The sequence below is a fragment of the Maniola jurtina genome, chromosome 5 (assembly GCF_905333055.1).
Source record: "Maniola jurtina chromosome 5, ilManJurt1.1, whole genome shotgun sequence".
Lineage (NCBI taxonomy): Eukaryota > Metazoa > Arthropoda > Insecta > Lepidoptera > Nymphalidae > Maniola > Maniola jurtina.
Genome location: NC_060033.1, coordinates 6,216,769 through 6,238,862, shown reverse-complemented (window position 1 = coordinate 6,238,862; position 22,094 = coordinate 6,216,769). Strand labels below are relative to the sequence as shown.

Genomic DNA, 22,094 nt, shown 5'->3' with positions numbered 1-22,094 from the left:
TATTTGAAAGACGATATTGGTTTTGGAAATAAAACCCCTGCTTAAGTTCGGAGATTCTGGCTTGTATGCTATCATCATCATCATTAGCCTGTGGACGTCCTCTGCTGGACATAGGCCTTCCCTAAAGAGCGCCACCACACCCGGTCCTCAGCCTTCCTCATCCAGCCACTTCCCGCCAGCCGCTTAATGTCATCGGTCCATCGTGCTGGAGGGCGTCCCACACTACGTATTGTATGCTATATTTTAATTAAAATGTACAAGCTTTGAAAACAATTATAATAGAGCGGATGAACACTTGTTCATCTTTGTGGGAGGCTGTGTAAAACATTGAAGTATTAAATTCATAATTTTACGCTGGTCTTGCTTCTTAAATTCCGTACATTCATTAAAATCCGCTCCGAGTTAAAATGTTTTAAGTTATTCCCGGACTGATTTTTAATAAACCTTTTGAATTTATAACTTTTTTACATATTGCCGGTGTAATTTGCGCACAGGCCCAATCAAATATTTGAATAAGTATAACAAATTGATTTTAAAGCAGTAACAAAGCATTATAGCTTCTGTTTCATTTTTTTATTATCACCACTGTAAGGTTGCTGGCTTATCAGTGTTAAATAGGAGTTTTATGTTTCGGACATTGTGCTCAGGTACTTGTCGATCTTGTCCCTCCTTCACCGTTTTACCACCGCATCAGAGTATTGCAAGACGTCGAGCGAGCTTCCATTCATACGTTCCATCTACACGCGCGAAAAGTTTTGCGTCATCATTCTTCATTCACATGGCTAAGGTTTAGTATACTCTTCTGCGAGTTGCATTTCCTACTATTTGCAGTCCGGGTATCTTTAAAACAAGAGTGAATACTGAATAGGCATCTACATAAACGCGTTCCATCTTAGGTCACATCATCACTGTTTATCATTGTGGTCAAGCATCGTGAGCATCGGCAAGCTATCGTGAATGATAAATATAATTGATCATCCTATATTTGACCAGTTAAATTAGAGCAGTTTATATAACTGTTTCAGGAATTTAAATGTACGCTCTCATTCACTGGAGTTAGATACAAGTTGTTACTACGCTTTTAAAATTGAATTGAAATGTTCTGCAGAGTTCGATTTCAGCCTGATTTCAGCCACGTCTGAATGAAGCCTCATTAAGCACTGTGGCGTTCCAAATTGCGCCTTGACGTTGAAACTGCCGTGAAATTGTCCAATTTCTCATAATTCCGACGAAAGTAATGATTTTACGATTACGTATCACGTGTTACGCGTTACGTAAGATAAAATTGTTTTAATATTAGTCGTTGGTTTGGTAGATCTCCTTGGTAAAACATCATTGAATTTACTTACAAAGTCTCTTCAAAAGACTCAAAAAAAGAAAAAAAGTCTTTGAAAAAGAAAAGAGAAAAAGTCTTTGCAAAAGAGACTTTGACTCAAAATGTCAAAATTATAATCCTTCTTTCTCAAACATTTAAAATTGCTCTCAAAAATCAAACCAAACTCGAACGAAGACATATACAAATTCAGCATCGGACAAAATGTTGACTCTACTTACCATACGAATTTTGTTATTATAGGGCACGGGGTAACGTTGCGTTTTACATCTAGCAATTGCTTCGTTATTGACAACAACGAAAGAAAGAGTTGTCCCTGTAACAATATGATCAATGCCGTAATATTAGATTTTTAGTTACTTTTTAATCTCGTTTGAATAAAGTCTGACTAAAAACACGATTGAGTCGACGACGCGACGGTTGATTTTCGATGAAACTGTAACGCAATTTATTTATTCGCTGTACGTGCTTTTGTGGAAAATTCAGTAACTTATATATCACACGAATAATAATAATTGTTTTAACTTTAAGTTCGCACTTTTATATGAATTTTGAAATGGTGTTCTCTGATATAATTCAGTTTTTCACCACAATATAACGATGGATTTATTTCACATCAGACTTGTACATGTAGTATGAAGCTATTCAGGTCGTACACTACCGTAATTTTGACAACCTGCCTGGCGCAGTGGTGAGTGCTGTGGTCTTATTAGTGGGAGGTCTGAGGGTTCGATTCCTTCCCGAGGGTATTAGGGAATTCATAATTTCTAAATTGTCCCTGGTCTAGTCTGCTAGTGAGCTTTGGCCGTGGCTAGTTATTACCCTACCAGCAAAAGCAAGCCGCCAAGCGATTCAGTACTCCAATACGATGACTCGTAATAATTGTAATGGAATTCAAGAAGAAAACTTAACTTAAAATAGATAAATCTTGCCTAAAACACAACTCCTTAAAAAGTTTTCTGAGTTACGATTTCACAATCTTAAAGAATCTTTGCATAAATAAAAACACAACAGGTACTACTGGTTTTTCTTTAAGTAATATGCAGCAGAATCAGCTCTGGGAATTGAAACGGAAACTCGGATATTCCATTCAGCAAAATTGAAAACAAGAAATCTCTATTTTTGAAATGAGGTAGCTAGAAGTACAATTGGACGTTTTTAAAATCTAACATAGGTACCTGCAATAAATACAAGAAGAACCTTTATTAATATTTCTTAACCCCCGACCCAAATAGAGGGGTGTTATAAGTTTGACGTGTGTATCTGTGTATCATTGTATGTGTCTGTGGCATCGTAGCTCCTAAACTAATGGACTGATTTTTTTTTTGTTTGAAAGGTGGCTTGATCGAAAGTGTTCTTAGCTATAATCCAAGAAAATCGGTTCAGCCGTTTGAAAGTTATCAGCTCTTTTCTAGTTACTGTAACCTTCACTTGTCGGGGGTGTTATGAATTTATAGAAAATAGAAAATTTATAAGGGAAAATATCTATAACTATTATTTGCATATAAAATATGTACAGACTATTATTCCTCTTAGCTGAAAGTGTAGTCATGGATGGAAGAATTCGTCTTGAGTAGGTAGGTACAAGTACCTATAATAATCTATTTTTAAAGCACTTTCAAAAAGGTTCTCAATTCTATACTATTAAATTTAAAGACAATTAGTAAACACTAGTAATACACCTACTTTTCAACCATACAATATTAGACATACAACACAAAATATATTTTAAACTTGATAAAAAATTATAGCTGGTTATTTCTTTATTCGTTAATAATAGGTGAAAGTATGATCTATCCGCAATATGATTATTATCTAATCCATTAAATAATAAAATGATACAGTAAACCACAACTGTCGACGCTCATAATTTATTGCATAGCTCTACCCACTGCATCGCACTAAATAATTTAAAATAATTATCACACGACATAAATAATTCACCTACACGATTAAACGAAATAAGCGGACATTACCGCGACAATTTTGGTAACAATGAATCGCCATTTGGCATTCATTGAAATTCAACTGTATCTACTCGAATTCACCACTGATATCTCCATGCTCAATTCCCTCCAACAACCTGTGTACAAACTGTTTCACTGAACATTCCATTTTGAGTTTGTTCAACCCTTTGAAAGAGAACACTTTCCTTTAACTTCTCTAATCTCTTTTATTTCGTACTAGCTGATGCCCGCAGCTTCGCCCGCGTGGATTGGTCAGATCCCCTGCAGCATCAGGATTGAGGAGTTGGACTCCAAATTTTTTATGAAACAATGTCGCAAAGTTCCTCTATCGATTAAAAAAGAAATGACGCAAATCGGTTCAGAAATCTCGGAGATTTCGGTGTACATAGGTAGAAAAACACAACTCCCTTTTTAAAAGTCGGTTAAAAAAGTAGCCTATTTTACGCCCTGGTCAATCCTCTACTTGCCTGTGAAAGTCCCGTCAAAATCGGTTCAGCCGTTCCAAAGATTAGCCTTTTCAAACAGACAGACAGACAGACAGACAGACAGACAGACAGACAGACAGACAGACAGACAGACAGACAGACAGACAAAAATTTTAAAAACGTGTGATTCAATTATGGTATCGTTCAAATAACCATATGAGCTTAATATGAGGTAGTTATTTCGAAATTACAGACAGACACTCCAATTTTATTTATTAGTATATAGATTTCTTCCAAAACCCAACAATTATTGTGAGTCGAATTCGCACACGAAGTGTTCCGTACCATCGCGTCGTACTATAACGTCTTTTTTTATTATTTGTTGTTATAATGGCAATAGAAATACACTGAAAATGTCAACGCTCTACCCATTACGGTTCACGAGATACGAACTGTTGACAGAGACGGACGGACAGACGGATGGACAGCGGAGGCTTAGTAATAGCACGTAATAGGGTTGGCACTGTAATTAATTATATTATTGTCATAGAATTATATTTATCGTTTGTTCACGTATTGTTTCAGTGCCTAGTTAAAAATAATAAGTAAAGGACACTAAAAGTCTTGTTTCGGCTATGAACAAATACTAGCACCCTTCTACATGAAACATTGAGAAAATAGTAATAGTTGGCATGCTTAGTGGGTAAAGTTTATCGAATCCTAAAAACTATGTTTTATTTTTCGTTCCTTAATAAAAGCAGCAGTATTCTACATCAACAATTAAAAAAAAACAACCAATATTTGTAAAGATGTGTCATTATTTATCAAGGATTCCTCAGTTCCCATTTTACTGTAAAGCTGTCTCTCAAGGACATCTTGACGCATTGATACTTTGTCACTGACGCCGGCAAAAGCCTGTAGCTGGCCAAAGTCCGCAATAGAAGCCTATCACAATGCTACTGCTATGTAGGTACTATAAGGCTGGGTGCAAACGGAAAAACGTGAGCTTGATTCCACTCGAACATGTCGTATAGAAATGTACGTGCAGGCAGGTAATGATGGCGCGCGCTGAATTTCGCTCGCGTATTTCTGCGTTTTGACGCATTCGCGAGCGGTAGGTGGGTACGTGATAAGTGGTAAGTGGTGGTAAGTGGTGGTAAATGCCATCGGTAAAGGCGATAATGTTTCGCTACTAAGTACTCGTACTATTCGAGCCGTGATAGGCTTATATTAAGACATCCACCTTCTTTACAGGAGTTCGTGGGTTTAATCCGCTTTCAGCCTGTAACTTTTCGGAGTTATGTGCATTTTAATCAATAAATATCACTTGCTTTAACGGTGAATAAAAACATTGTGAGGAAATCGGTATGCCTGCCATGCCTCATATTACGAGTATGTTCTAAAAGGTGTGTGAAGTCTGACGCACTTAGTTAGCGTGGCGGACTGTACCCACATATTTTGAGAGGAGACCTGTCCTCAGTAGTGGGCCGGCGATGGGTAATTGGGTACAGGATGATGATGATGACTACTGAAGGAGCAGCTACTGCCCGACACGGCGGCCGTATGAATACTTTCGCGTCGTTTAACAGCAGCCTTATAGACCAAAATAATATACATTTTGCAGCACTCTCTTCGACGATAAATTGCATTTTGCTACGCCAACGCGTTTAATGAGGCTTCATTCAAACTCGGTTAAAATTCAACAGCGAAAATTTCAATTTTCAGTTTGCCCCGGTGCACAACTTGTGCATTCAACTCTACTGAAATACAATATTCCCTGAACGCCTACCTGTGTTAGTTCATAAAATGCATGTGTTGTTCAAGTTCCCAAACTACCGATGGTTTTTTTAAGTTTTAGTTTCGGGTTATGTTTATTTTGAAAAATTATTGCAACACAACTAAATAATAATAATTAAATATATTTAAATAATAATAAGAAATTAAATTTTACTTTTTTTATTTTTTTTGATCATACTCATTAACTTTGGACTCAAATTTGGAACAGTTGTAGCCCATTTTGTTGGAAACGGCTTTAGGATTGTATTCAGTGGGCCAAAAACGTCCGCATGAAAAAAGATGTATTTTTATCACAAGTGGACCTAAATACACCCTTTTGTTCGCCAGCTCCTCGATTATAGTTAAAAAACATCAGTAAGTATAGATCTACTTTATTGTCTGGTGGGAGGCTTCGGACGTGGCTAGATACCCATCTACCGCAGCACGCAAGCGATGTAGCGCTCCGGTACGAAGCCGTGTAGAAAGTAGAAACCAATCAGAGGTACGGGTTTTTTGAAAATTCATACTCCTTCCAAAACTTCCGCTTCTATCTTAAAATACATAATCACTCACCACCAGGTAAGATCGCAGTCAAGGGCTAACTTATATCGGAATTTAAATAAAATCTACGTTTATGTATCTGTCTGTTTTCAGATGCCAAAATTAATAATCGTTTTAAATAGGAATACCAAGGTATAAAGTTTCCCAAAAGCTTAATTTTCAGGAACAATTGAAGAGGATTTATAGAAGTTGGAACTCGGCAGACGAAGGCAAAATCTTAGTTACGCCTTTTCTAATGGACCGGCCACATTAATGAGTTGCGGAAGCCCGCAACTGCTTTTGGGCTTCGTTGTAAAGACGCTATCACATAAATCGCAGATGCAAGATTTTTGTCTGACCCATAATTCTGTCATCTCACCTAATATATTTAAAAAGACGTTAACTGAAAAAGTTCAGGAATTATCGCTAAGGAATAGGGAATTTAGAAAAAACTGGCATTTCCAAAAAAGTTTGCTATGAAGAAGACCAAACTAATAAGTAAATAAAAACCTTAGTTCTTCGTATCATAATTTTTAAAAACAGTAGTTTTTGAAAAAAAAATTTCGCTTTTGGCGATAACTCAAAAATACGTTTTGCACTTGACGGCTTTTCATCAAATGAAAGCAGAATAATCAGCCCTAATTCGCACGAGCGCTAAAAAACCGTTGCGTTAAACCCCGGCGTTGCGCTGAAAATACAAAGTGCGCGTTAAAAAAGCGTTGACGTGTGAACAGATACTTGGGAATTCATTTGTTCTATTTGAACGCTTTTTTAACGGACGTTAAAAAATATACAGTCGAAATTGCGGTTGAAAGTAAAAATATCGAGAATAAATAAGTAAGTGAAAATTAAGAACCCTTAAAATTTCTAGTTATTATCATTATCATTATTATTATATCAGCATGAGTACATCCACTGTTGAACATAGGCATTCCCTAGCAAGCGCCACCACGACTTGTCTTCAGAATTTCTCATCTGGTCACCTTCTTAATAATATAAAATTTAAATAAAACTAATCAACAAGATCGCATACTGGTATTGCTCATGTGAAAGAGCCCTAACAAAAATGGAATCGTTACCGCGCGATCTACCCTCGCAGGCAGGATTTCGTTTCTACTAACGCTTTTCTTTCGTTTCTAATGTACTTTTTCTTAGATAACGCTTTACTTTGTTTTGATGAGTTGATTTTTATATTGATATTCATGATGCATTGAATGTTTTTAACTGCATTAGAGTCATTCCATATACATTCGCGATATATCTGCATTTGGATTATTAATTATGGCTTATTGCTGAATATCAAACTCCAACATACGTGTATATTATGTGAGATTTGATCAAACCCCGGTTTAAATAATTTCATTGCGACATATACCTATTCTGCCGATCCGCATTGGGCCAGCGTGGCAGACTATGGCCTAAACCCTTCTGAGAGGAGACCCGTACTCAGTAGTGGGGCGGAAATGGGTTGATCATGATATACCTATTCTACTACGTACGAAGATTATAACAACGTAGCATATTTAGCTAAATACGTTGTGAACATAGGATTAATTGCGAGTTAAGTAGGTACTTCTAATATAACACAAACGGCACAAGTGGAGTGTTCAAATTCCTGATTATTGTATAAGTGTTCTACAACCTCCAACCGCTCTAAGCGTGCTGCAACCTAGACCTAAACATTGTTTTATTAATAGATGATGCTTGCCCATGAATTCGTTCACGTGGATTTAGATTTTTTAAAATCCTGTAGAAAATCTTTAATTTTCTGGAATCAACAGTAGCCTACCTTCTGATGCAAGCTATCTCTGTACCAAGCTTTATCAAAATCGGTTAAACAAATGGACGGTGAAAACTATTTATTTATTAGACTTCATAATATGGTAGATAGGTAGACTATGGTTTACTATAAAATAGACGCGAAGGTCAAGTTTATCTTGCAATAAGAAAATATAAATCACTCGGCGTGTTATTAGTAGGTACTTAAGAAAATTAACTCCATAACTCTTTCTCAAGACGCTTCAGACACGAGAAAGAAAACCAAGTAAAGCAATTGGGCACAGACATAACAATTTTGTAAATTGTAGGACTGAACTTTCTTCCCAGTTTGTGAGTTGTACGATTCATTCAGTACAATTGGTGTCACCGTTAACTTAGCTGAGGTGTGAGAGAATTACTGCACAAGTCTCTAACCACAATTTACGTTAGTATTAGGCGTGGAGAAGGGAAAATGTAGGTGTTTTATTAGTTGTTTCTTTTTGCTTGTTTTTTTACAAGTAATTTAAAAAGTTTTCAAAAAAACAAACTGCGCTTTACATTGTCAGGTTTGGTGTGTATTAAAGTGAAAGTTATAGCCAGTTTCACTTGAGATGGTGTAAGGATTCTAACGATTCCCCATACATGCAAATCTGTTCAGGAATATAGAAGTTATGTTGGAATAAAGAAACTCGTATACATACATGAACTACTATTACCATTATGTCTTCAATATTTTTCTAATTGGCCAATAAAACGGAAAGTATGGTAGTTTGCGCCCACTAGGTAGCAGTCTCAATATAATTGTTACTAATGGCAACATCGTTAGTGGCAAATGTTGCAATTGCGAACCGACCGGCCATTTTGGACATCAAATTGCAATTAGGTATATCCTTTGTATAATAATGGTGGTAATAATTGTAATTATAATTTGTTACTGTTTGTGTAACACTAGGGAAATCCCGCTGATAAAGAACATTAAAGTTTAGTATAAAATACTAACTGACTGAACATCGTTGTCAGCGTATTTCTTTACTTTTCGCATACCTACTCGTATTTTCTAGATTTAACATCTTCATGGTAGTGGTTGCCGTAATTACCAGAAGCATTTAGGTCGGTACTAACTTGAATGTCCTAAATTTCAACTCGAATTTCGATATCTCCACCAGTATCCGACTCTTATATTCTCAGATATTATTATGTAGTTGGTACTTCTCTTCATCGACGGTATGATCAGATATTTATCTCAAATTTATATGTATATAGGATATTCGTGAAAAATCAAGAGCTTTATATATTTTTATCAGAAAAAGTCCAGGCGAGGCATATTAAAAAACCATCATAAATTTTTACCTGTAAAGGGAACGTCACTGACCGCTCTACCACCCCTAATTTGTTTTCCCATTACGAAGTACGGTGAAGCAATTATATAAAGCATTAAAATTAAATTCCGAATAAACCTTAAAAGTCCAGGGATGAAAATTTCCTATTCATTAGTGCACCACTCATTTTTCTGGTCGAATTTACAGCGCGTCCCAATTCGGGTTCAGTTACAACGAAATTTTCTCTTAATCTCTTATTTTTAAGGTTTTTCACTTAAATTAATTTAATGACTACTTAAAGGACAGATAAAGTACATATGATTATCAGTTGACTAAGCTACGAAAAATAGTTTCCACGGGTTTTTAGAAACCTACTTATACACCCACTTGGACGAAGTCGCGCGCATCATCTATTTGGTACAGAGGTATTTTTGCATTTGCATTTCAGGTTTTTGCATTGCATAGGCTATTTTTCACCTCGGAAAAACAAAGTGAGATCCGGGGGAACTTCACGGGATTTAAAAAACCTTAAATCCTTACAGAAAACTCCGCGGTGTCATTTAGTCTGATAATAATATGTGTAAATTAAAAATGTATAACACCCCCGACAAGTGAAGGTTACAGTAACTAGAAAAAAGCTGATAACTTTCAAACGGCTGGACCGATTTTCTTGAATTATAGCTAAGAACACTCTCGATCAAGCCACCTTTCAAACGATAAAAACTAAATGAACATCGGTTCATTAGTTTAGGAGCTACGATGCCACAGACAGATACACAGTAGACAGATACACACGACAAAATTGTAACACCGCTCTTTTTGGGTCGGGGGTTAAAAATATCTACTTTAATCTGCTTTTCGCGCTATATAAAATGCCCAAGACAAAACATGTTACAAAAGTTGGAGCCTTGAAGGCAGTTGGTTAAAAGGTTTACTTGTGTAAAAATTTATGTGAGTTCGTGCGCCTCACAATCTACATAATACTTTAACCTACGTGTTTGTTATAATATACTAAAGTTATCAGTTTATAGAAGCCTCTTTCGCAAAATCAATTTTCCGTAAGAGTTTAGCGTAGGAGGAAGTTATTCCTTCACGCTTCGCAGGTGCTGCCAACATATTGTGTACTTTTTATCTTCAAACAACGTGTTCGAAGCACGTTTATTTAGCTTGATTAGGTATATACTCGTTAACGTTGTCTTGAAAAACTCACGCGTCCTTGGTTGTGTAGAAGAAAATTCTACGGGCAATTTTTTGATATTTTTCATATAGGACAGAACTGTACAAAATGTCGTTTCGTATACAAAAAATAAGATATTTTTGTCTAGGAAAAATATGTATTAGAAATTTTAGGGGCAGCAAGATATATAAGGAATTATAACTGTGAGTTAACTGGCTAAGGGTTGATATATTTCTTCAAAGATACCTGCTGTTTAAAGTCTATTCAGATGGACCACATCACCACTGCAATCAAACAGCATAAATGTTGCCAGAGTGGTCGCGTTGAATAGTACGGTGATCATGACGTATTCGACTATTTGCTTATGAACTATGAAGTTCTTGGGCTGTCTAGTATTGATTACACCTTTGTAACAGCCGATGAACTCAACTACAATGACATATGTGAATGGAACTGCCTGTTCTCTTACAATTCTGAAACTAGTCACACTTGCTCCTGTCGTTGTAGTGGGTATCAGATGTGGCACTTCTGCAAAGACCATTAAGTACTGACCAACGAGTTGTAATTGCACTCTATTATTGTAAAAAAAGCTCCTTATATGCTATAAAACTTGCAAATGGCAATATTTAAAGCTTCTTCATATAGTCCAAGCGTTAAAGGCATAAAAATAAAACTACAAATCGTTTGAAAAGGATCGCATCACCTATTCAAGCTAGCAGTTTTATGAAGCCCATTCAAACCAACTGTATATTGTGCTCAAACTTTCTCGCTGGATAAAAATGCCGACGATGCCGACATATGCAATGGTGGTGCAATGAAAGGATAACTTGGGGCCGTATTATACATAGACTGTAAAAATATTGAGTTCGTAACGATGTTTGCTTTTTTAGTTCAAATATTTTAAAAAAAAACCAGTTTATTTTAGTTTTCGTTTGGGTGGATTGTCTAAAAATCCTCTTTTTAGTGAGTGCCTATATTATGAAAGGATTCTAGTATAAAAAGTTTCTAACCCTCAACTCAGTTAGTCTGGAAAAGCCTTTTTAACCCCCGACCCAAAAAGAGGGCTGTTATAAGTTTGACGTGTGCATCTGTGTATCTGTCTGTGGCATCGTGGCTCCTAAACTAATGAACCGATTTTAATTTAGTTTTATTTTGTTTGAAAGGTGGCTTTATCGAGAGTGTTTTTAGCTATAATCCAAGAAAATCAGTTAAGCAGTTTGAAAGTTATCAGCTCTTTTCTAGTTACTGTACCTTCGCTTGTCGGGGGTGTTATAAATTTTTAATTTACACTTATTACATTAGGTATGTATATGGACAGATACGAATTTACACGAATTTACGTTATTTGGCTACAACAAACAACTGTATCAATACCAGCCTACATATTTCTTCAAGTTTTCGACTTATATGCGAAGGGGGTTTTATGTAGAGAAATCTCTAAATCAGTAAGATTAGGATAGTGTTATTTTTCTCACACAGTAACCTATAAATCGCCAAACTTATAGCATCCTAACTTTTTATGTTAGAGTTTACTATCATAGACAAAACAATAAAGGCATATCTTTCTCTCTTTTGCTCTGTTTTTGTTCATGGATTAAAAATAAAGCACACAGGAATCTCAGTGTAAACAACGTCGTTGTCTAAGCTTGGACTTATCCTATAGATAACCGTGAATCGTGATCATTTGTATGCGCCTCTGTGCAATCATTAGATAGATTTGCATCTTTATACTTTTTGTTTTCTCATCCAGCCATTTCCCGCTAGCCGCTTTATATCGTCGGTCCATCGTGCTGGAGGGCGTCCCACGCTACGCTTGCTTAAACGCGGTCTCCACTCAAGGCTGCAGGGGACTGGGTGTGGTGGCGTTCTATAGGGAAGGCCTATGTCCAACAGTGGATGTCCAAAGGCTGATGATGATGATGATGACTTTTTCTTTAAAGTCTATGTCAAGGAACAATGTGCAATCATGATATCTACATAATATCATTGATGTTATATTTACTCGTTTTCAAACAGAAAAGAGGGTATCTGAAATATTACGACGGGTACGACAAAACATTCATAGTTACAAAAAAAACGGTGATTTCCACGACCGGCAAACTAGAAACCGTAATAGGCTCGCATATCCTACGCTCCGCCTCAGGAAAGTTGGAAAATCGTTTGTGGGAATGAGTGTAATATTTTATAATAAAATTCCACAATCAATTTTAGACTTGCCTTTACACAAGTTTAAAAAATCTATTAAAAGTATGCTCCTGAAAAAAGCTTATTATACAATCGAAGATTATGTAAATGACAAAAAAGCTTGGATTTGATTCGCTCCAGCAATACACGGCGCTGCAATTGCTTGTATACAGTATGGCATATTATTGTAAATTGTACATGCGGCGGTTGCTCTTTTCAAATGTACATTTGAAAAGAGCAACCGCCGAGTTTCTTGCTGGTTCTTCTCGGTAGGAACAGCATTCCGAACCAGTGGTAGATTATTTTGACGATTCAAAAGCACTTGTAAAAGTTTAATTGAATAAAAATAATTTGAATTTGCATTCTTAAATAATTAATACTTCATTTTAATCCCAAGAGACTCCTATTGTATAATATCTCGTACCTCGTTTGATCGTTTAAGGTATAGGATAACTATTTTTGTGTATTTATTTTAGTAGGTCGTAGTTAAATTACGTGCAAAACTGCTCATTGAATCTTGGTAAAGGAGTCAGTATAGACATTGACTTTATCTTAGAATTCCGCGAGGCTACATTGAAGCATAATGTCTAGTCATATAACCAAACCTGCGTTATTTTCATAACTCATGAGTCATGACTAATCTCAAGAGTGACCTTAAGAAAAATGTTCTAAGTATTTAGAATTTATATCAGTTACGTAAAAAACACAGTTTTGATTTTATTTTTATTCCTCGCAATCCCACTGAAGCCATTTCCACTGAACTCGTAACACTAAGCGAATTCTTTGCGGAGTGGTTGGTGTAATAAAACGTGATCATTCCCCATATTATGCTCTTATGCGATCTCGTTTACAGTAATATCTAGCAAATGACTCTGTGGAGGCCGGAGTAGGCCTTGATCATTCCAGTTTTATTCAAGTTTCCAAGAGCAATAAAGTAATTCTATTGAACGCTAGGGAGTATTAGATACGTCGAGTATTCATAAATATTAATCCTACTAATATTATAAATGTGAAAGTATGGATGTTTGGATGTTTGTATGTTTGTTACAAAATCAAAACGGCTGAACGGATTTGGATGTTTGAAATGGAGATAGATAATATCCTGGATTAGCACATATGCTACTTTTTATCCCGGAAAAACAAAGAGTTCCTACGGGATTTTGAAATCCCCAAATCCACGCGGACGAAGTCGCGGGCATCAGCTAGTAGTTATTATATATAGGTATAAAACGTAGTATGGTATCTTGATGATGGAACCATTGGAGGCAACGTTGATGAAATGATCTTAGCAACAGTTTGGAAAAATTGGTTTAGAACTTCGAAATGCGAATTTTTTTTCACAGAAAAAATGTCGCAAGTTATTAGGCCTCTCAATTATTAAATGCCCCTAACTTTAAGATAGATGATAAACATTCACTTTTTCCTCTAGGCGCTATATAACCACTTTTGTATCAAAAAGTCATTATATTGGTGTCATAAAACGTACTAATTCCCCATATTATGCTTTTATGCCATCTCGTTTACAGTAATATCTAGCAAATGACTCTGTGGAGGCCGGAATAGGCTTTGATCCAGTTAAATTCAAGTTTCCAAGAGCAATAAAGTAATTCTATTGAACGCTGTGGATTATTATATTATAGGTACGTCGAGTTTTGAGCATTTCATTATATTATTATTTTTTATCATTATTTTATGCCTTATTAATTATTAAAAAAATATCTAACGTGAGAGAGAAATAATATTCCTATCTTCTTGCATGAATTGACCGACCGCACACTATCAACAAAGACCCGCATAAAGTATAATTATTTTCCGATTATTGTACCTCAGTTACATGTTTCACCTTGCCGTGGCACGGACAGGTATTTGCGAATAGTGATTCTGAAGAGATTTATGTAAATACAGGCTTACTATCTCTAGGTAGGTGTTTTTGTAAAAAAATGTTTAATTCCATTTCATTTAAGTAAATAGGTATTGTTCATAAAATATAGTCGCATTCTTTTGCAATTTATTACTTGCTGATTACTGATTGAACTTGAATTATTAATAATTACCAAAAGGATTGATTTTAGAAGCGCCTAGGTTTTGTTTATTCTGAGGTTAGATATATACTTACTAGCTCTTCTTAATCCTTCCTTCTAAATCGTCCGAATTCCCAATTTTTTCGAACAATCTTTTTAAATAACTGGAAAATACTATTTATTGCCAATACTTCTTGATTTTTTTTTCTGAAAATCCTAATCTTCCTTAAAACTTATCCTCAGAATTCTCCCTTTTTTCGCAAACACTCCTTTACATAACCAGGAAAAACAATTAGCAATGTTAGTTAAGTAAAGATATCTTGAAACAAAACTCAACTCGATTCCTTCCAAACAAAGCGCTATCTAAGAAAAAAAAACATTAAAGACAAAGGAAAAGCGTTATTAGAAACGAAATTGCCTGCAACTAAAGGAGAGAGACGCAAGAAAAGTACGCCAATTCTGTAAGGACACCTTCACATCGGTTAAGTTTGAAATTTATGGCATGTATTTTCTTTTAAACAAAAAGCTTTGTTTAAATAGAATAGATGTTGCGATTGCCATAATAATAATTTAAAAATCTTAATCATTGCTACATTTTGTAGCAGGGTCTAAGTTATTTCTTGAAGGTGTTCCAATGGAAGAGTAAAAAAATACTTATATCTGTAGAGCTGACAGAGTTTTTGTCTCGGAAGTCTTATACGAATAAGATGTTAAGGTAAATGTTCATCAAAATCCGTCTTAGTAATAAAAATTACATACTGCATACATTTAGGTACACATATTTCAGTCACAGATACAGTTTTGTATTATTAATATGAATAGGTATAATAACATCTATCTTATCTTATCTTATCTTACTAATAAATAAAATTGGAGTGTCTGTCTGTAATTTCGAAATAACTACCGCAAATTAAGGTCATATGGTTATTTGAACGATACTATAACTGAATCACACGTTTTTAAAATTTTTGTCTGTCTGTCTGTCTGTTTGAAAAGGCTAATCTTGGGAACGGCTGAACCGATTTTGACGGGATTTTCACAGACAAGTAGAGAATTGACCAGGGAGTAACATAGGCTACTTTTTTAACCGACTTTCAAAAAGGGAGTTGTGTTTTTCTACCTATGTACACCGAAATCTCCGAGATTTCTGAACCGATTTGTGTCATTTCTTTTTTAATCGATAGAGGAACTTTGCGACATTGTTTCATAAAAAAATTGGAGTCCAACTCTTCAATCCTGATGCTGCAGGGGATCTGACCAATCCAGGCGGGTGAAGCTGCGGGCATCAGCTAGTTATTATATATCTTCCTTGGGGTAGGTATCCTCCAATTATTGCATCCTTTAGTAAGTACAACAAGTAATATTAAAAGACAACAGACAAAATAAAAAGAATGTAATACTTTGTGAAAGTTATTAACTTAAAACAATAGAAGTAAATAAAACTGCCAATAATAATAATAAGTAGTTTTTAGCGTATTCTGATCACGCCTTTACAACGGAGTCCGAATACGAAACTGCGGTTCCCGCGACTCATTAATGTACCCGTTCCATTAGAAAAGGCGGTGCTAAGATTTCGCCAACGTTTTTCGGGGTTGAGCACGTCCTGGTTGTTTGGTCGAAATGAAGTCTGCAGTACAATTTCAGTGCCCTAAGATTTCGTTTCCGAAGGTTTCCACTAAACCTAATACCTAACCTATAAAAATAAATTAGAATTATATTTTTAAACCTTATATATTTTTTGAACTTCTTAATAACTTGCCTTACTTGCTTCATACGATATGGGTACCTACTTAGTTATCAACAGAGAGATTTTATGTTTCAAAATACATGTTCATTTGTATAAACTATCATCAAGTGATATGTAAATTGATACAAGAGTAAATTAAAAATTTATAACACCCCCGACAAGTGAAGTTTACAGTAACTAGAAAAGAGCTGATAACTTTCAAACGGCTGAACCGATTTTCTTGAATGATAGCTAAAACACTCTCGATCAAGCCACCTTTCAAACAAAAAAAAACTAAATTAAAATCGGTTCATTCGTTTAGGCGCTACGATGCCACAGACATATACACAGATACACACGTCAAACTTATAACACCGCTCTATTTGGGTCGGGGGTTAAAAATAGTAAAATATAGACATATAGGTAAGTAAGTATTACTAGGTAATATTTTAAAGTAGACAAAGTGTAAAATATCAGATATTTTATACATATTTGAGGTGTGTAAATACGTAATGTTCTATTTAACAGTGTTAAAACGAGGCTAGTACCTATTTGCTAAAAGGAAATCACTGTAGTGCAACACACAATCCAAAAAGTTTATCCCTGAGCCTTATCTTTAATTGCCATAACATTTTAAAGGAAACATAAATGGCATGTGTGGATGTGGCCTTAACACCGTCTCTTAGCAGTTTTTACTTCCATGAGTGTTTATCCCAAAGAAACCGTCTCCACTTAACTTGAAACATTAAGTGGTAGATACGAATTCTAGGTGAAGTGGTGCGTATAAGAAAAGTTATTTTCTTTTTCTCTGTATATTTTGGTATCTTGTTTATTTTTATCCGCACCATGTTGATTTTTACCTCATAAATGATAATGAATCGATAAAGTAAGAAAAGTAATTAAGTTAGTAATTTTAAGGAGTAAGTAAGTATAATCTAGACCAAGAAGAAAAAAAGAGAGTACTGACCTGAAACATCCTCCGATCAACATGTCGGAAGTAAAAAAGGAATTTAAGTTGTTATCAAAGGTTACTCAACTCAACTCCACTCCGTCTGCATACGCTGGTCCTTAATCGTTGCTCACTAACCATCAAATGAGCCGTCAACTTGTCATAAAATTTGAAATTTACAAACTTTCAGGAACCGTTTTATTCTGGAATATGACCAAAATATTTCCCTACCCTACCACTTCACACCAATCGACCGCACAGTGGCCTACATAAAGTATAATTAGTTTCCGATAATTGAATTTCAGTTACACGTATTGCTTGTCATTGACAGAGAATTGTAGAGTGGCGATTCGATTGTGGAAATCATAAAAGTACTAGCCGATGCCCGCAACTTCGCCCGCGTGGATTTAAAAATCCCGTGGGAACTCTTTGATTTTCTGGGATAAAAGTAGCCTATGTGTTAATCCAGGATATTATCTATCTCCATTCTAAATTTCAGCCAAATCCGTCCAGTAGTTTTTGCGTGGAGGAGTAACAAACATACACACACATACACACAAACTTTCGCCTTTATAATATTAGTGTGATAGTGTGAAGTGTGAAGTGTGATTAGTGTGAAGTGTGATACAATAATTTTTATTTACTTATAATAAATAGCATGTTCCAGGTTGTGGTATTTTTAAGGTGCATAGGTCTCGCTTGATTCTCTTTTTAACCCCCGACCCAAAAAGAGGGGTGTTATAAGTTTGGCATGTGTATCTGTCAGTGGCATCGTAGCTTCTAAACTAATGAACCGATTTTAATTTAGTTGTTTTTGTTTGAGAGGTGGCTTGATCGAGAGTGTTCTTAGCTATAATCCAAGGAAATCGGTTCAGCCGTTTGAAAGTTATCAGCCCTTTTCTAGTTTTCTTATAAAGGAGTTTCTGTCGGGGGTTTTTTAAATTTTGAGTTATGGTTTCTAGCACTTTTCTACTAAATCGGGTCCACTTTGCATGGTCAATTCCATCCTCCCTTTGAAGACCGTTAGCTTCTGTCAATGTCAACGGTTTCTTCAGCCGCTGATACGCGACTGGCATTTCGAAGAAGGCCTGAGTCAGGGCACATGTGATCCACATGGTTCTGAGCAGGCCGCAGTTTTTTAATTCATAGACTAGCGCTTGACTGCAATTAAACTTGCAGGCAAGTTATGATACAGCCTAAGGTGGAGCGCGCTTGCCTAGAAGATACCCATCCATTCTTTTATGTGGCCAATAATTTGTCTTCGATAGCTCTTACCCCCAGTCAGTCGCAGATGTAGGTATTCGTTTCAGTTCCTGTTCATAGTTGTTATAGAATAGCTATTTTAGTAGCCTTTTCATCTGCTCCGTATCAAATTCTGTTCAAGCTTTACATCAGGTTCACCTCAATTTGGACCTATTTATTTGAACTTAGCATTGTTCCCTATGGTTGTAAGTACCTACATCCACTCGTATATCAAGAACGTGCAATTTGCCTAATATGATATAAGTAGACATTAGTGGTATTTGTTTTTTTTTTTTTTTTTTTAATTATAATAATGTGTGAAAATATTACAATAAAACTTAAAGCTAGCCTTATCTAATTACTGTACAAATCATGCCCGCGTGGAATGGTGCCAAGAATACTGGCTGCATTTAGATGATGTGGCATCAAATATATAAAAGATACTTATTAGGATTTTATAGTAGAATACAGATTGTATATATATTTTACATGGTAATACAATACTATTGTTTGTCTACGTATAATCTTGATTTATCTTTATCTAGCCTTATTTCTCGTGGTTCATGGTTGGCTATACTAATAAAGTTTTACTGGCTTTTGTTATAGGTCGTGTAACCTTAACTTGACCTTTAATTTAGATGAAGTTGGCTTAGTCAATCTCTAAGTCACAATATAAGTTCATGAGATATTCTAGGTAAGATAAAAATCACTAAAAAAGAATTATTTTCTAGTAGGTATAAAGAAAATTGCCATATGAAAATAAAACCGGCAAGCGCGAGTCGGGCTCGCACACAAGGGGTTCCGTAATATCACAAGATAATATAACACTTATACCTACTTTTAATTTTTTAATTTGCATGGCAACCATTTTGATATTTGCCATCTTGGTTTTTTTAATGTTTGTTATTATAGCGGCAATAAAAATACACACTCTAGAAAAATTTCATCTCCCTACCTATTACGGTTTATCAGATACAGTCTGCTGACAGACAGACAGACGGGCAGACAACGAAGTCTTAAGTAATAGGGTGTCATCGGCACCGTGCGGATACGGAAGCCTAAGAAAGCATTGCACTCAATATTTTATCATCTATCCAACATTATGCCCTTGTTCCAAAAGTTCCAAGCCCTTTGTACCCTGCTTTTTTTCGTCAAATTTTCTACATTACGGGTTTTAATCCATCATCAAAAATCTGTCTTACTAACAGACATCGGATTAAAGTATTAAAGCCGTCTAGACAGCTCCTAGTCAATTAAAATTATTATGAGTTAGTATAGTACCTACCTCACATTTTCAGGCAAATACGAAAATTTTAATTACACCGCAGCGAGCGAAACATTAATTACGGAACAATACGTTGAAGCAATTGTTTCAGTTCGCATTCAATTAAATTGTATCTACCTTTGGAGATCATTTGTTGCAAGATACTGTATATTTCAACGTGGCAGGTGTTTGTATATATACTTAGTCTATCCTCTGAAGGTAGATCTTTGAGACGTGCTATTTATTAAGGAAAGCAAAATTAAACAGAACATAGTAGATAAAGTAATAATTTAATAATAACTAGTTAGATTTAGCTAAAAAATGTGGCCTATGTCACTCTCCAAAACCATACCTATACAAAAAATCACACCGATCCGTTGCTCTTTTGCGACGTTATTGAAGGACAAACCAACAAACTAACAAACTTTCACATTTATAATATGGGTAGTGAAGTGATCCTCTATTATATATAATTATATGTATAGCATCTTTGAGGCATGCTGTTTTACTGAGGAAAGCGAAAAAATAACCTAAATCTACAAGGATGAAGCTCTTTTTTCCGGTACAGTAAGTAGCCTATGGCCTCCCCGGTATGTAAACTATCTTTAAACCAAACGCCAATATCGGTTAAACGGATGGACCGTGAAAAGCTAGGAAACAAACAGACATACTTTCGCATTTCTATAATATTAGTGTAGAATATGAAAAGTATGGATAATATGAACCGGACTCACGGAGCTTTTTCAGGAGATGTCGATACTACAATCAAAACTTAGGTACAAGCAAAAGTATACTGGACTTCGTAACTTTTCAACTCATCGCAACGGTAAACTTACAAGCCCTAACATCTTTACTCTAGGGTATCATTATCAACGAAGGAACGCACATCGTGTTAAATTGCTTGTCACAAACATTGATGTCGGCTACGAACATAATATATGAATGTTAGATAGAAACCTTGGATAGCGATAAATTGATAAATCGTGTAGGTAATTACTTACTATAGTTTTTTTTAAAATAAAAATAGCGAGCAAACGTGCAGGCGGTTCACCTGATGACAAGTGATTACCGCCGCCCATGAACATTTGCAGCACCAGATGAACCGCCGTAGCGTTGCCGGCCTTTCAGGAGTTTCTTGGTCCGCCCCTTGAATAATATAGTATCCTTCCGGTAATATGTGGATTTAGATCGCTTAGTGACTATCCGATGTGTATAAGCGATGAAACGACACACTAGATACCTACTTTCGTCAACCTGATTTCCCAATTTTTTTTAATTATTCGTATGTCAGTTTTCGCAGCTACTAGATTATCTATCTATCTATCAGGCAACATCTATTCGGTACAGAGACAACCAGCAATTCCGGAAATGAATATAAGCTACTTTTATCCCGAAAAATCAAAGAGTTCCCACGGGATTTATAAAAACCTAAATCCACGCGGTGGAACTCGCGGGCATCATCTAGCCCAGCATTTCATATAAGTGTAAGTAAAGCCATATACCTTATGGTCAAGCTTATGGTATTATTACATTTAGTAAATGTTTTATTTAATGGTATTCGAACAATAAACGTACATATTTCATTAATTCATTAATTCGTGCATTCATTCATTACAATTATGAACAACCGTCACAATTGCAGGCTTACCCGAAAGTTGGATTATACTGTGAACGAGGCATTATCCGTGAAACAATATAATGTAGAAGTAATTATTTGGGGACTGGATGCGATTCAGTGGATTTATTTTCGGTTCTCTGTAACAAAATGGTATTGTAGTACCTACTCATAAGTCATATACATACTTACCTTAGGTTTATAGCTTAATTTACTGGTAAGTAGAGCCTATGTAAGTAGCAGTCAAGGGTTCACAGCAATTTTTACCCCAAGAAAACAGAAGGTTCCCACGGGCAATTTTAAATAAACTAAATCTCCAAAAGTTGCAGGGGTCCATAGCTAGAATACTTTAGAAATGCGTAAGCGACGTGATTTTCCCGGCGCTTTAGAGCATTTGGAGTTTGCATTCACTCATACCATGATTTTATTGTCTGTTTATTGTAACAAAGTCTATGGACCTCGTATTACCTCGACAACTTTAACAAAATTTAGCACAGAGAAAGCTTGCATTGCAATGATGGGCCATACGGAAAATCCAAGAATCTTCAATTTTTAATAATCTTAAATCCATTCAAATCAAGTCACGTTTATTTACTGGCAATTAATATTTTGAATCTATATGCAATACAAGGCGAGCTGTGATGGCCTAGTGGTAAAGACATTCGCCTCTTATTCGAAAGGTCGGAGGTTTTCGGAGTTATGTGTTTTTCCATTTAAATATCACTCGTTTCAACGGTGAAGGGAAACATAATGAGGAAACCTGCATGCCTGAGAGTTCTTTAATAATGTTCTCAAAGG

The 22,094-nt window shown here is 35.7% G+C and overlaps 1 protein-coding gene and 1 long non-coding RNA gene across 3 annotated transcripts in view; one reads left to right on the top strand and one right to left on the bottom strand.

Moving 5' to 3' along the window:
* Positions 1-22,094, bottom strand: part of LOC123865413 (Down syndrome cell adhesion molecule-like protein Dscam2) — a 108,485-nt gene that overhangs the window by 39,595 nt on the left and 46,796 nt on the right. The window lies entirely within an intron of this gene.
* Positions 13,775-20,820, top strand: LOC123865424. Its single transcript, XR_006795969.1, has 3 exons — positions 13,775-13,787; positions 15,891-15,903; positions 20,688-20,820. It is a non-coding gene; the product is annotated as an uncharacterized LOC123865424 (long non-coding RNA).